General features: G+C 39.8%; 1 protein-coding gene across 3 annotated transcripts in view; it reads right to left on the bottom strand.

The window, feature by feature from the left end:
- Positions 1–14,870, bottom strand: part of MYO1D (myosin ID) — a 372,921-nt gene that overhangs the window by 320,739 nt on the left and 37,312 nt on the right. The window lies entirely within an intron of this gene.

Genomic DNA, 14,870 nt, shown 5'->3' on the forward strand with positions numbered 1-14,870 from the left:
TCCCAGTGGGGGCATGTGGGAGTCTGTCTCTGTCTCCCCATGTCTCACGTAATAAAATAAATAAATAATAAAGGGAGGGAGGGAGGGAGGAAGGGAGGGAGGGAGGGAGGAACCTTTGTACCTATTTATGGTATAAATCCATTTTTATTTTAAAAAATCACATAGGCAAGCCCTAGTGGTTAGCTCAGTAGCTTAGAGCATCATCTTCATATGCCAAGGTTGCAGGTTCGATCCCCACTAGGGGACATACAAGAATCAACCAATGAATGCATAAATAAGTGGACAACAAATCAATATCTTTCCTTCTCCCCCATTTCCTCTCTCTCTAAAATCAATTTTAAAAGATTTAAAAGATTTTAAATTCTCAATTAAAAAAATAAAAATCATGCAGGCATTTACCTTACCTCTATATCTATCTGTAGAAAAATCCTGGGGAAATAGATATAAAATATTATGATTATCACTAAATGGAATAATTACATTTTTTTCTTTTCTTAACACTAATCTTTCTACAACAAAATTAAAAGGTTTAAAAAGATACATGAGATATGTGAATACAAAAAACAGGAAAAGATGAGGTTTTTATAACTATTACTGACTTGTGATGAACAGAATTGTGCCACTGATTAAAAAGAAAATAGAATTCAGCACAGTACTAAGCAGCGATTTTGATAATGTGCTAACCCAATTAGAAAAATGCTTTCAAAATTCTGCTAAGAGAATAACATTTTTTTCAAAACAAATAATATTCACTTGGAGGAAAAAGAAAAAGTTTTTTGATATTTTTTGCTGTGTCAGATCATGCTGAGGTTCAACTGAAGGAAACCTATGAAAAATATCCTCTACTGATGGTACCCAGAAAAATTGTCACAGCAGGAATTTATTTCACTTTTGTCCTAATTTGTGAACACTAGTTAGGAGAACCCATGCTGATAAAGCATTAAAAGCTTTCAGATAAAGAAATAATAATAATCCAATTAAAATATATGCTTAAAGAGGAATGTGATCATCAGGCTTCCACTAAATTGTTTTTAAAATGAAGGGTAGGATCAATTACAAACTAACATACGCTCAAATCTAACTAAACAAAATGGATTTGTAATTAAAAAATAATGTAATTGGCCTGACCTGTGGTGGCGCGGTGGATAAAGCGTCAACCTGGAAACACCGAGTTGCCGGTTCAAAACCCTGGGCTTGCCTGGTCAAGGCACATATGGGAGTTGATGCTTCCTGCTCCTCCCCCCTTCTCTCTCTCTCTCTCTCTCTCTCCCCTCTCTATAATGAATAAATAAAATCTAAAAAAAAATGTAATTATTAACGCAGTGCAAAGTAATAACAGAACTGTGTGCAGTAAAAATACTTTATTGCATTTATTACTCAATTTGTGCCCCAGATTTTACTTTTCTACACACTTAAAATAACTTACATTGCAATATTTGTACTTATGTTTACATATTATTCTTAAACAAATATTTAGGTAAGTTCACAATGAGCTGCTGCTTTCTTTTCCTGAAATTTGAAGTGCCTGGTCAGGTGATGGGCATGCCTCTGTCACTGCACATAGGCAAGGCGTCTTTCACCTTCTGCTGACTTTTTCTACGTAAGGCAATGCACTGGCACAGACTTTGAGTCTTGGCTCAGCCACTTACTAGCTGCGGCTTTGCAGCCTCCTGTATAAATAGAAGTTACTATCTTTCTATGTGTGGTTACAAAGATTCGTTAGATGAGGCTATATAAAGCACTCAGCACAGTGCCTGGGGTGGGGAGGAGGAATTGCTCAAAATAAGTGATGCCTAGCTACGTCAAATGCTGGTTCTACCACTCATTAGCTGTGTGAACGTGAGTAAATCACAACTGTTTTGTCTCAATTTCCCCAAGTGCAAAATAGAGATAGAGTATCTCAGTTGGGCTGCTGTTCAGAGTTAATACACATAAAGTGCTTAAACTGGGCTTGTCACATAGTGTTTACAGGAGTGTCAGCTGCTGTCACTTTGCCAGGGAGGTGGAGCTGAGGAGGATCCTTCGCTGCTGCCTCCCTCCCGTGCTTCTTGCTTCTACTGTCCTCTAAATCAGAGTGCTTGTATTGTGTTCCATTGTCTTCCAGACTACCCTTAGTTTCTCTACATCTGACAGCTAGCCGATTAAATGAAATGCACGAAACAAGTAGGGTCTCTGTAAATGTTTCTTAGAAGAAGGGAGGAATGAAGTTCTACCCTTTCACAGCTGCAGCTCCGTACTCTTCTTTTTCAGGTGGTTCCTGAGGCAACTGCCCAACCCGATGTGGCCTAATGCTTCATAGCATACACTTAGTAAGTGCTAATTAAATCGTGCATGTAAGGCTAAATACTAAAAAAGGGAAAAGATTTTGCTAACTATAATAAACAAATCCCCATTTCATATCACTGTATCAAGATGGCTATTTTCCATAATTTCTTCTTGAAAATAATGGTACAAAAAATAGAATATTGGTAGTTTATATATTATGAAGTGTTTAGCAATTAAAAAAAAATGCTTACATATTCCTTACAGCTCCCAATCTTCTTACAGCTATTATTTTATAAATCAGGAATTAAGTGTGGTATACGCTGTATTATTTCCTAATTATATTTTGCATTTGTTAAAATAAACTCAGTCTGTGAACATACACTAATGAGAAGGGCAGGACAAGCTAAGAAAGGAATTGATGTTTAGAGTAAATGTAGCTGCATTAAAAATTTGTTGATTTCACCAATTTTTTTGACTTAGAAAGAAAGAGGCATGTTTTATTTTGAAGTAAAACTAAAAATTGAATGTAAAAAAATAGGTGTCATTTTATATATTATTTAAGAATCCACTGTTCTTTAAAAAATGCAAATAACTTTTTTTTTTCTGAAGTAAGAAGCGGGGAGGTAGAGAGACAGACTCCCGCATGCACCCGACCAGGATCCACCTGGCAAGCCCACCAGGGGGCGATGCTCTGCCCATCTGGGGTGTTGCTCCGTTGCAACTGGAAACATTGTAGGGCCTGAGGCGGAGACCACAGAGCCATCCTCAGCACCCAGGCCAACTTTGCTCTGATGAAACCTTGGCTGCAGGAGAGGGAAAAGAGAGAGAAGAGAGGGGGAAGGGTGGAGAAGCAAATAGGCACTTCTCCTGTGTGCCCTGACCAGAAATCAAATCTGGGACTTCCACATGCTGGGCTGATGCTCTACCAGAGCCAGCCAGCCAGGGCCAATGCAAATAACTTTTAACTTGGATATATGTTAGTAACTTAATTTATCCAATCTATAAAATGTTTTTATGTCTACAAAACATCTGAAATCTTCCCAAGGGGCCTTTACATGATTCTAAAGTAGAGCTGTGGATAGCACTCTTTCGAGTCATAAACTACACACACAATGACCAGTTCCCTCCTAACTGAACTTCTATCTCCAGCCTGGACTTCTCCCCTGAACCTTAGAACAGTAAATCCAATTGCCTACTTAGCATTTCCACTTGGATGCCCACTGGGCATTACAAATATACCGTATAATGTTCAGACTAAGCTCCTGATATTGCCCCATGCTCTACCTGCTCTCTGTCCCCACATCTCACCTGACAGCAACACCTATCTTCAAACTGTTTCCAGAACCCGACTTCTCCCCATCTCTGCTGCTGCCATCCTGGTCCAAACTGCCATCATCTCTCTCACCTGGATTACTGTACAGCTTCCCGCTCGGTTTCCTTGACTTTGCCCTTGGTTCCTCTTCCGCTTAGTCTCTTAATAGCAGTCAGAGCCATTCTGTTACTATGTAACTCACATCACATCATTCCTCTGTTCTGACTCTCCGAAGCTTTCCAGCTCAGAAAAATGCCCAATCTTCCCATCAGCCTTCCTGACTCCCATCCACCCACATCTCTGACAGCATCTCTTTCTACTCCTCCAGTCCTTCTGCTCCAGCCTCACTGGCCTTTTCATTGTTCCTCCAAGACAGCAAGCAAGTTTCCACCTGACAGGTTTTTGCATCTGCATTTCCTTACACTTGGGATTCTCTCCTCCTAGATTAATTAGCAGCTTAACAGAACTGCATGGCTCACTCCCTCACTTCCTTCAAGCACCACCCACCCTCTCAGTCCGGCGTTCCCTCACCAGCCTACACAAACCCACATCCCTCCCCGCTCCGAGCTTCTTCACAGCACTGGCCACGATCACACGCACTCTAGTATGGGCTTCTTTACTATTATTTTAATTGTCTGTCTCCCTCACTAGAATAAAAATTCCATAAAGCAACACATTTTTATCTTTTTTTATTTGCTTTTTGTCTTGTTTGTTTGTTTGTTTTCTCCAGAGCCAGGAATGGTGCTTGGCATACAATAGGCCTTTGATTAAGTGTTTGTTGAATGAACAAATGCGTCAACTTCTCCAAAATTGAATAATATTTGATATCGTGTTTAACCTGATAGATATTAAGTATTAAAAAAAAAAAAAGCCCGGAAGTCCAAGAATTGCCATCAAATTTGTAGGACACTTTGAGAGGGATGGCAAATTGTTCATTCGCTGTCCCAGTCATTGGGAAACAGCAGTGCGCAAGCAGATATGGTATCTGCCCTCACAGAGCTGACAGTCAAGTGAAGGTGTTCATGCTCCTGTCCCCACAACCAAGATCTAAAGGTACATGAGGCTAAATTCAGAATTAGCAGGCCTCCAGTTCACCAAGCTAGCAACTTGTGAATCACCCTCAATTCTTTCTTCTTCCTTATCTTCTAAACCATCAACCCAGTCTGTCATCGAGACCTCCTGAGTGGACCTCAGGAATGCACCACAGACAGTCAAATCTGCCAACTCCACCATCACTCGATTCCCCTGCCTTCATCATCTGCTACCAGAGACCTATGGGTATTCCCTAACTAGCATCCTGCGACCAGTCTCTTCCCATCCAGTCTGTTTTATACTCGTAGTTATAGTCATACCCCCCAAAACAAACAAACAAACAAACAAACAAACCCTATTCCCTTTTCTAAGTTTCTTCTTATTGCCTACAAAAGAACATACAAAGTCCTGAACACTCCTTCAAGCACCTTGACAGGTTCATTACCTTGACAGGTTCATTAAACATAGCTCTGTCCTCCCCGTCCCCCATCCCTACCAGACACCACCCCTCCCACACTCCCTGCCTGGCTGCTTGGCAAACACTGATGAATCCATCACTCAATATTCAATGAAAATGTTACCTCCTCCAATTCCCTGCAAAAGAGAATGTTTCCTCTTCTGGGCTCTCATACTTGTAACAAAGCATTGAAACATTGTTATTTTTTCATAGCGTCCTTCCTTACTAGACACACTCACTGAAAGGAGCACATCTTCCTTACTTCATGAACTCTATGCTTTTAGCGTCCCTATGACAGGAAAGTACTTAATCTATGTCTTGGATAAATGAATCACTGGGGAACAATTTTTTTTTTCATTTTCTGTTGCATGAGGTGTTAGAACTTTTTCTATATATTTCTGCATCGCTGATTCCAAATCTGAAATCCGTTTTTTGGTTCATACTCTAGTTTTTATGCAATTTTAATTTCTTTTTGTTACAGTTAATGGTATGCATTGGTTTTTAAACTGGAGTTAAAGGGCAAGACTCTTGGATTGAACATAACCACAAGGCAATTAATGTTTTACTAACATCACTTTTACATAATTGTAGTTGTTTTTAAATGTAAAAAATTATTATCTGATAAAAACACCCTCTTATTTTGTTTTAAGATTGAATCATGGCTTCTTCGACTAGTCCTGACACCTTCTGTTATATATGTGGCTGTTACACACTTCAACGTCAAAGGCGCACTGTTTCATCATTTGTGACGTGCATATATTGCCTATTTTCAAGTTCCCTTTGGCAATCAAGACAAGAATTGGGCTCCTCATATAGTGTGTCATAATTGTGAGGAAATGCTTCATGACTAGACAAAAGGAAAACGCAAAGGAATGCCTTTTGGTGTTCCCATGGTTTGGCGTGAACCTAAGGACCACAGCAGTGACTGTTATTTCTGTCTGATCCATACAAAGGGTATCGGCAAGAAAAAATGACATATGATCGCATATCCTAATATTCCTTCAGCAATACGACCTATCCCACACTCTGAGACACTCCCGGTTCCAGTTTTCAATGGTTTTATTTCTTCTAAGGACGAAGAAAGTGAACATGGTGATCAAGTATATTTTGATAAGATGCATAAGGAAATGGTTGTAGAATCTGAAGGGTCTTCTTCTGATGCCAAGCAGTCATTAACCCCTCAGCAGTTTAGCCAACCCGAATTGAATGACTTAGTAAGAGATTTGGGCCTATCAAAGAAAGCAGCTGAGTTATTAGCCTCCAGGCTTCAAGAAAAGAATGTACTTCACCAATCAGCTAAAGTATCCCATTTCAGGAAGCGTGAACAGATTTTTGTGGACTTTTTGTCTGAAGACAAACACTTTGTTTACTGTCATGATATCAGTAGTCTTCTCAGCCAGCTATGTGTTACCACTTACAGTCCAACAGAATGGCGGCTATTTCTTGACAGCTCTAAACGGAGTCTGAAATGTGTTCTCCTATACAATGGTAATGTTTATGCAGCGAGTCCAATTGGTTATTCAACTCATCTGTGAGAAGATTATAATGCCATAAAAATTTCTGAAGTGTGAGGAGCATAACTGGATCATTTGTGTGGATCTTAAAATGGTAGATTTCCTGCTAGGACAACAGAGAGGTTTCATGAAGTATCCTTGCTTTCTGTGTTTGTGGGACAGCCGAGCTCAGGAGAAACTGGACACAGAAGGAGTGGCCAAAACGTGAAGCTCTGGAAGTAGGGATGCAAAATATAGTGAATGAACCTGTAGTTAATCGAGACAGGATCATTTTTCCTCTACTTCACATCACACTTGGCTTCATGAAGCAGTTTGTTCAGGATTTGAATAAGGAAAGTGAATGCTTTCAACATGTTATTTCTGCTTTTCCTGCCTTGTCTTTCAAGAAGATAAAAGCAGGTATATTCGATGGACCTCAAATTTGAACCCTTATACGTGACAAAGAATTTGCCAGGAAGATGAATAAGGAGGAGAAAGCAGCATGGCAGTCTTTTGTGGCAGTTACAAAGAACTTCCTTGGCAACAAAAAAGCAGAAAACTATGAACTTCTGGTTCAAAGGATGCTGTTGGCTTTCCATGACATTGGATGTAACATGAGTGTTAAGATTCACTTCCTGCCTGACTAGGTGGTGGCGCAGTGGATAGAGCGCCGGACTGGGATGCGGAAGACCCAGGTTCGAGACCCCGAGGTTGCCCGCCAGCTTGAGCACGGGTTCATCGGGTTTGAGCAAAAAAAAAAACAAAAAAAAAAGCTCACCAGCTTGAGCCCAAGGTCGCTGGCTCAAGCAAGAGGTTACTCGGTCTGCTGAAGGCCCACAGTCAAGGCACATATGAGAAAGCAATCAATGAACAACTAAGGTGTTGCAACGTGCAATGAAAAAACTAATGATTGATGCTTCTTATCTCTCCATTCCTCTCTGTCTGTCCCTGTCTATCCCTCTCTGACTCTCTCTCTGTCTCTGTAAAAAAAAAAAAAAAAAAAAAAAGATTCACTTCCTGAACAGTCACCTTGATAAGTTTCCTGAAAATCTTGGAGCAACTGTTAGTGATGAGCAGGGAGAAAGCTTTCATTAAGATCTGAAGACGATGGAAGAGTGTTATCAGGGGCGATGGGACAGAAATATGATGGCAACTACTGCTGGAGCATCAAATGAGATTGTCTTCAACAAGTACACAAATGCAAGAGCTACAAACAAAAATTTCTGCCTGAATAGAATTTAAATAAGTTTTGTGCAAATTTTATGATTAAAATAAGTGTTTTAATATGTTCTATTTCAAAATTGTAGACAAATTCTGATGCAATCATATCTTTTAGTGTATTTACTGCATTATATAAATTATTATATTTTCACAAAGATGGTGCCCAAGAAGACATTCTACTTCATTATGTTAAACTAAATGTTGAAAATTTTACAGTAAGATTTACAATACCTAAAATCTTGAATTGCAAAAATACTGTAGCTTACAGAGAAAACTAATGTTAGATTTGAGATCAGCACACTCGAATTAGGTAAGAACAAGTGTTTTTGTGGATGCAACAAAAATTTTGTTCCCCAGTGTTATGAATAGCATTGCCACAAAGAGTTTTCTTACAAGCCCTGAAACTGATTGCCTGGAATGGCTTCTCCCTTCTGATACTGGCTCTGCTTGAGACCAGAGAACACAACAAACTCCTTATCACACCAATGCCTTTCTAACTTGAAAGCAGCCATCAGATCCTTCTGACTATTTCTTCTGTGAGAGAACCAAGGGCAGTCCTTTCATTCTTCCACATGTCACTACCAAGCCTATTTACCATCCTGGACCTGCGTCTGATCACGTTCTAGATTACTCATATCCCTTTAGAATGGTGGCACCTAAAACCGGATGAGTATCACTTCCTTTCTTGTAGTTACTACTCTTCAATTAATCTAACCTAGAAGAGAATATTGGGGGGGGGGGTCACACTAATGGTTGGTTCACACCGAGCTTACTACTGACTGAAAAATTTTTTTTAAGTAAGACTAATATGTTTCTATTATGAAAGTGATGCTCATTAAACAGATCTGTAATCAAAAAATATAAAGAAAAAACAAATCCCACAGATGAAAGCCATCTCCATTGAATATATCTTGTGAATTCATTTTCTTAATGTATAAGGGAGTTATGTTTGTTTTATAATTCTCCAACACTGTAGATTCCATTTATAAAAATTTCACATCTCATAAGCATTTAAAAATATTTCTAGCTGATAACAGACTGCCATTTATTGCACACTGACCCTGTGCTATTCTAACAACAAACCTGCAAGCTATTATTATGATTTACAGTTGAGAATACTGAAGCTTTGGAAAATGAAACGACTCATCCAAAGCTACATGTCATTCCCCCCGCCCAATCTTTAAAAAGTCAGCAAAAAATGTAAAGAAGTACATGCATAGGAAGTATACAGTTTGTTGAATTTGGACACATTGTAGACCTATGTAACCCTGATACGGGTTAACATATAGAAAGTTTTCATCACACTAGAGGGTTTTCTTGTGCCCATTCCCAGTCAATTCTCCCACCCAGGGGTGACCACTATTTCGGCTTCTATCGCTATCAATTAATTTGCCTATGCTTGCATCATATAAATAGGCCCATTTAGTATGTACTCCTTTTGTCTGTCTTCTTTTGTTCAACATAATGTCAGTCAGATTCGTTCACACTGTTGTGTGTTATCACTAGTTGTTCTTTTGTTATCGCTGCACAGGACTCCCAGCAGGACTACTGCACAATTTATTAATCCATTCTCCTATTTATGAACATCTGGGTTGTTTCCAGTTTGGGGCTTGTTTAAATAAAGCTGCTTTGAACAACCTTGTTTATGTTTTTTGATAGACATATAAACTCATTTCTCCTGAGCATATACCTAAAAGAAGTGTTGGGGCATAGGATAGGTGTATGCTTAGCTTTGAAAAAATACTGAAGCGTTTTCCAAAGTGACTGAATTACCCTGTACTCTCCAACTGTTCCAGTTGCTTTATATCCTCAGCAACATTTGATTTTCGTCAGTCTTTTTAATTTTAGCCACTCTGGTGAATGTATAATGCTATCTATGGTCTTTTGCTCAGATTTCCCTGATGTGCAATGATACAGTGGACTTTTAAATGTTTATTGATCATTCGGTTATCTTTTTTTGTAAGTGCCTGCCTATTTTTTTTTTTAATTGGGCTGTCTTTTGTGGGGTGGTTGGGGTAGGTAGGAGTTCTATATTATGGCTATGGCCATGAGTCTTTTGTTAGATATAAGTATTGAGAAAATCTTTTTCCAGATGTGGCTTATATTCATTTTAATAGCTATGTATTATTCTATCAGTTAGATATGTCATCATTTAATTATTTACCTACAGCTGGATAGTATCTCTAATATTAATTAAACACTTTGATGACCGACTTTTTTTTTAAGAAAGACAGAGAGAGAGACAGACAGGAACATCAAGCTGCTCCTGTATGTGCCTGACAGGGGAATCGAACGATGACTAACTTTTAAAGCTATATCTGGTATTAGTACAGACAGAGCCAAACTGTTTCAGAAAGAACTCTAGCGACTGATATCTCAACAACACATGAGAACACACACTTGCCAAGCCCTCACTGACTGGTTTTCTAAAAAATGATGCCATTTATCAAATAAATATTCCTTTACTCTTTGGATATATGATGTATACTTCATTACAGGTGAAATTTTTATACACGCAACAGTCCCCTTCTGGGCCATCTTCTCAGTCCCATCTGTTTGTTCTTACAACACCATCATATTGTTTCCATTCTTAGGGCCTTATAGTTATTTCATCTGACCAATATTCACTGGGCTCCTGGATTGCATCAGATCCTAGGGTAAAAAGTGTGAACCAGACACACCTGGTCCCTTTGCTTGTGGCACTTAGTGTGGGAGGATGGAGAGCAGTCACCGGGCAGGGCCAGCACAGTGTGGCACGTATGACAGGGAGATGTCCAGGGGGCTAAGGGACCTCTGACCTGAACTTGGAAATGAGGAAACAATTTCTGGAGAATGTCACGTCTTCCAGCTGAGCAGAAAGCACGCTGAAAAGACAGGGAAGGAAGCACCAGGAGGGCCTGGAAACACTTCATTCTGACTGCAGCTCAGAATGGGAAGAGGAGCGTGGTGAGAACTGAGGCTGGAGAAGTGGAAGTGTCGTGGGCGAGATCAAGCAAGACCTTAAAAATGAGTTTGTCCTTATCCTGGGGGCAAGGTAAGCCACTGAAGAGTTTAATCATGGAGCAAAGTGCTCAGATATGCATTTTAGAAAGGCCACTTTGGCTATAAGAGGACGATAAGTAACATAATGGAGGAAGTCAAGAGTACACCCAAGGAACATACTTGGTACCAGGAGTAAGATGACGTCCTGACTAGGTACTTTTCTTTTTCAAACTTTTCTATGCTAAGATCAAATATTTATTTTTCCAGATTAATCTTGAAATTATTTAATCAAACAACTTCTCATACACCAGACTCCAACCCAATTGTGACTTTATTTGAAAGAACTTAAAATGTTTAACTTATGAAGAATTACAACTTTATTGATCATTTCCCCTAAGGTTATTAAATAACTGCTGCTAAACCGTCGTATCCCCTTTTAGTATATGTTTTTGCAAAGATAATGTGTGGTTGTGAACAAAACAAAACTAGAAGGAAAAAAGGCAGGAGAGGAAAGTCTTAATCTCGACCAAAAGTATGGGGAAAAAACCAAAAACAACAAGGGAAGAAAAGCACTAAGGACTAAGGTCTAAGCCAATAAGGCAGACCAAGCTGCTAGAGAGAGCCAGATGGACAGTTTTAAAATTCAGTGCTAAACAGAGGTACACCTAGGTCCTGCTGAAAAACAAACTTTATTTTTCCAAAAGCCAAGCAGTGAATAAATTAAAATCTTCGCCCAGAATTCTAAGCAAGCTGCAGTGTTACCAAAATGATTTTAAGCCACAGCAGCAGGGTCTAAGAACCAAAGGATTGCAAAAGACCCTAGAAGAGGCTCAAAGTGCTTTATGACTGGGCCCAGCAAAGGGATTACTAACTGTGTGGCTTCATTATTCAGTCATAGTCTAGACCAGGGGTCCCCAAACCTTTTACACAGGGGGCCAGTTCACTGTTCCTCAGACCGTTGGAGGGCCAGACTATAAAAAAACTATGAACAAATCCCTATGCACACTGCACATATCTTATTTTAAAGTAAAAAAACAAAACGGGAACAAATACAATATTTAAAATAAAGAACAAGTAAATTTAAATCAACAAACTGACTAGTATTTCTTTTTTTTTTTTTTTTTTTTATAATTTTATTTTTTTAATGGGGTGACATCAATAAATCAGGATACATATATTCAAAGATAACAAGTCCAGGTTATCTTGTCGTTCAATTATGTTGCATACCCACCACCCAAAGTCAGATTGTCCTCTGTCACCTTCTATCTTGTTTTCTTTGTGCCCCTCCCCACCCCCTATCCCTCTCCCATTCCCCCCTCCCCCCCGTAACCACCACACTCTTATCAATGTCTCTTAGTTTCACTATTATGTCCCACCTACGTATGGAATAATACAGTTCCTGTTTTTTTCTGATTTAGTTATTTCGCTTCGTATCATGTTATCAAGATCCCACCATTTTGCTGTAAATGTTCCGATGTCATCATTTCTTATGGCTGAGTAGTATTCCATAGTGTATATGTGCCACATCTTCTTTATCCAGTCATCTATTGATGGGCTTTTTGGTTGTTTCCATGTCCTGGCCACTGTGAACAATGCTGCAATAAACATGGGGCTGCATGTGTCTTTACGTATCAATGTTTCTGAGTTTTTGGGATATATACCCAGTAGAGGGATTGCTGGGTCATAAGGTAGTTCTATTTTCAGTTTTTTGAGGAACCACCATACTTTCTTCCATAATGGTTGTACTACTTTACATTCCCACCAACAGTGTATGAGGGTTCCTTTTTCTCCACAGCCTCTCCAACATTTGCTGTTACCTGACTTGCTAATAACAGCTAATCGAACAGGTGTGAGGTGGTATCTCATTGCCGTTTTGATTTGCATTTCTCTAATAGCTAAAGAAGATGAGCATCTTTTCATATATCTGTTGGCCATTTGTATTTCTTCCTGGGAGAAGTGTCTATTCATATCCTCTTCCCATTTTTTTATTGGATTGTTTGTTTGTTTGTTGTTGAGTTTTATGAGTTCTTTGTATATTTTGGATATTAGGCCCTTATCTGAGCTGTCGTTTGAAAAAATCATTTCCCATTTAGTTGGCTTTCTGTTTATTTTGTTATCAGTTTCTCTTGCTGAGCAAAAACTTCTTAGTCTGATGTAGTCCCATTCATTAATTTTTGCCTTCACTTCTCTTGCCATTGGAGTCAAATTCATAAAATGCTCTTTAAAACCCAGGTCCCTGAGTTGAGTACCTATGTCTTCTTCTATGTACTTAATTGTTTCAGGTCTTATGTTTAGATCTTTGATCCATTTTGAGTTAATTTTTGTACAGGGGGAGAGACTGTCTGACTAGTATTTCAATAGGAACTATGGGCCTGCTTTTGGCTAATGAGATGGTCAATGTAGGTTCCATATTTGTCACTGCTAGCCGTAACAAGTGATATGACACGCTTCCGGAGCTGTGACGCGTACGTCCCCCGTCACCAGCAGTAGTACTGTACATGAGCGACTCTGCGCTTTGCGGTGCCGCCATATACAGTAAGTACTCCAGGACTGACCACCAATGAAAGAGGTGCCCCTTCTGGAAGTGTGGTGGGAGCCGGATAAATGGACTCAGGGGGCCGCATGTGGCCCGCGGGCCGTAGTTTGGGGACCCCTGGTCTAGACTCTCCTACACCAAAGCAAAGCGAGGCAGTGAACCTGGAAACTCCGTTACAGACAGCACACTGAGGATAAAGGGTGACCTCCAGAGAAAGACAGAATGAAGAAAAACCTGGGGAATTAGGCTCATACAGATTAGTAGAAACTAATCCTTCTTGTATTCTTCAGTAGTGACAGACAAGGATGAACATGGAATTCTGCCAGGGGATGACACAGAGAAATTGCCCATATTGTTATGCCCATATTTATTCTTAGGAGTTTTGTTTTTTTTAAGGCATTTTCCCCCTCACAAGAGATTTGTTATTCTGAAAATGGTTTGAGTCTTATTTTCCAATACGAATACAAAGGTACGCGATTCCAGTTAAAATATGAGAAACTGACAGATGTCATGGTCTGACGAAGCTTCTGTATAGACAATGCCGAAAGAACACCGTTTCCATGCACTGTCCTCCCCGGGGCTCCCATTCGAAGCTGTCGCCTTTAGAAAGAAAGAATATTTTCACCTAGACCTTGTTCCAACCACAATCTTCTTAATCTTTTTATCTGGGCAGAGCAGAATTCCTTCCTTCAGGAGATGTCTACCACACTCGAAGCACTGGGGCAATGACGAAAAGGCAGAGATATGCTCCCCTCCCTCTTGGGACTCAAGGTACAAAAGGATAGACAGACAATTAGATAATTAGCGTACAGGGTCCGGGGTATTGCTGGAACACTTGAGAAAGCCCTCTGGGGAGTTCAGGGAGGCAGGTTGGAGGAACTGACATTTATGGGAAGTTTATGTGGGCATCTCACAGGACCTAAGATGTCACAAAATTCTAGGCTAAGAACTAGAACTAGATACTGGAACGGGGCAACTGCACCTGGGTGAGGGCTTTCCCAGAACACCAGAGAATATAGCCAGCTGCCTCACCTGTGCTCGTATTACAAATGTGCCCCCTAGCCACGGTGCAGCCTCATTCCTTTCCCTCAGTGGGTACTACTGATACACTTATTACCATTTCCTAAGTGGGTCATGACATGAAAAGGGCTGGGAATCAGTACTTGTAAAAAACTTCAGAAACGCTGCTTTTATCTCTCTGCTATAAATTTGTTCATGTTCATTTGTTCATGTTCTCTCATTCACCTTATTTTCTCACTATTATTTTTTTCATTTCTTCAATCCTCATGCAGACCTTGACTCCCAACAGTTCCAAAATATACACCTTTTGAATTTCAGCCACCAAAAGAGAGAAAAATGATTTCATTTCAAATATAAAGTCCTGGTGAAGAACGGTGATAGCTCCCACTTGAGTCAGGTGTCCACTCCTGAACCAATCAACAGTGGCCAAAGAGGAGGAGGAGCTTGTATTTAAATCGTGGCTCCCAGGGTTACCAGGTGACTTAGACTGAAGGGAGCAATGCTAGTCAGATAGAACAGCAGGTGTCCGCTGTAAGAGCTGAATGCTGTAGG

This window comes from Saccopteryx leptura, chromosome 2, assembly GCF_036850995.1.
Source record: "Saccopteryx leptura isolate mSacLep1 chromosome 2, mSacLep1_pri_phased_curated, whole genome shotgun sequence".
Lineage (NCBI taxonomy): Eukaryota > Metazoa > Chordata > Mammalia > Chiroptera > Emballonuridae > Saccopteryx > Saccopteryx leptura.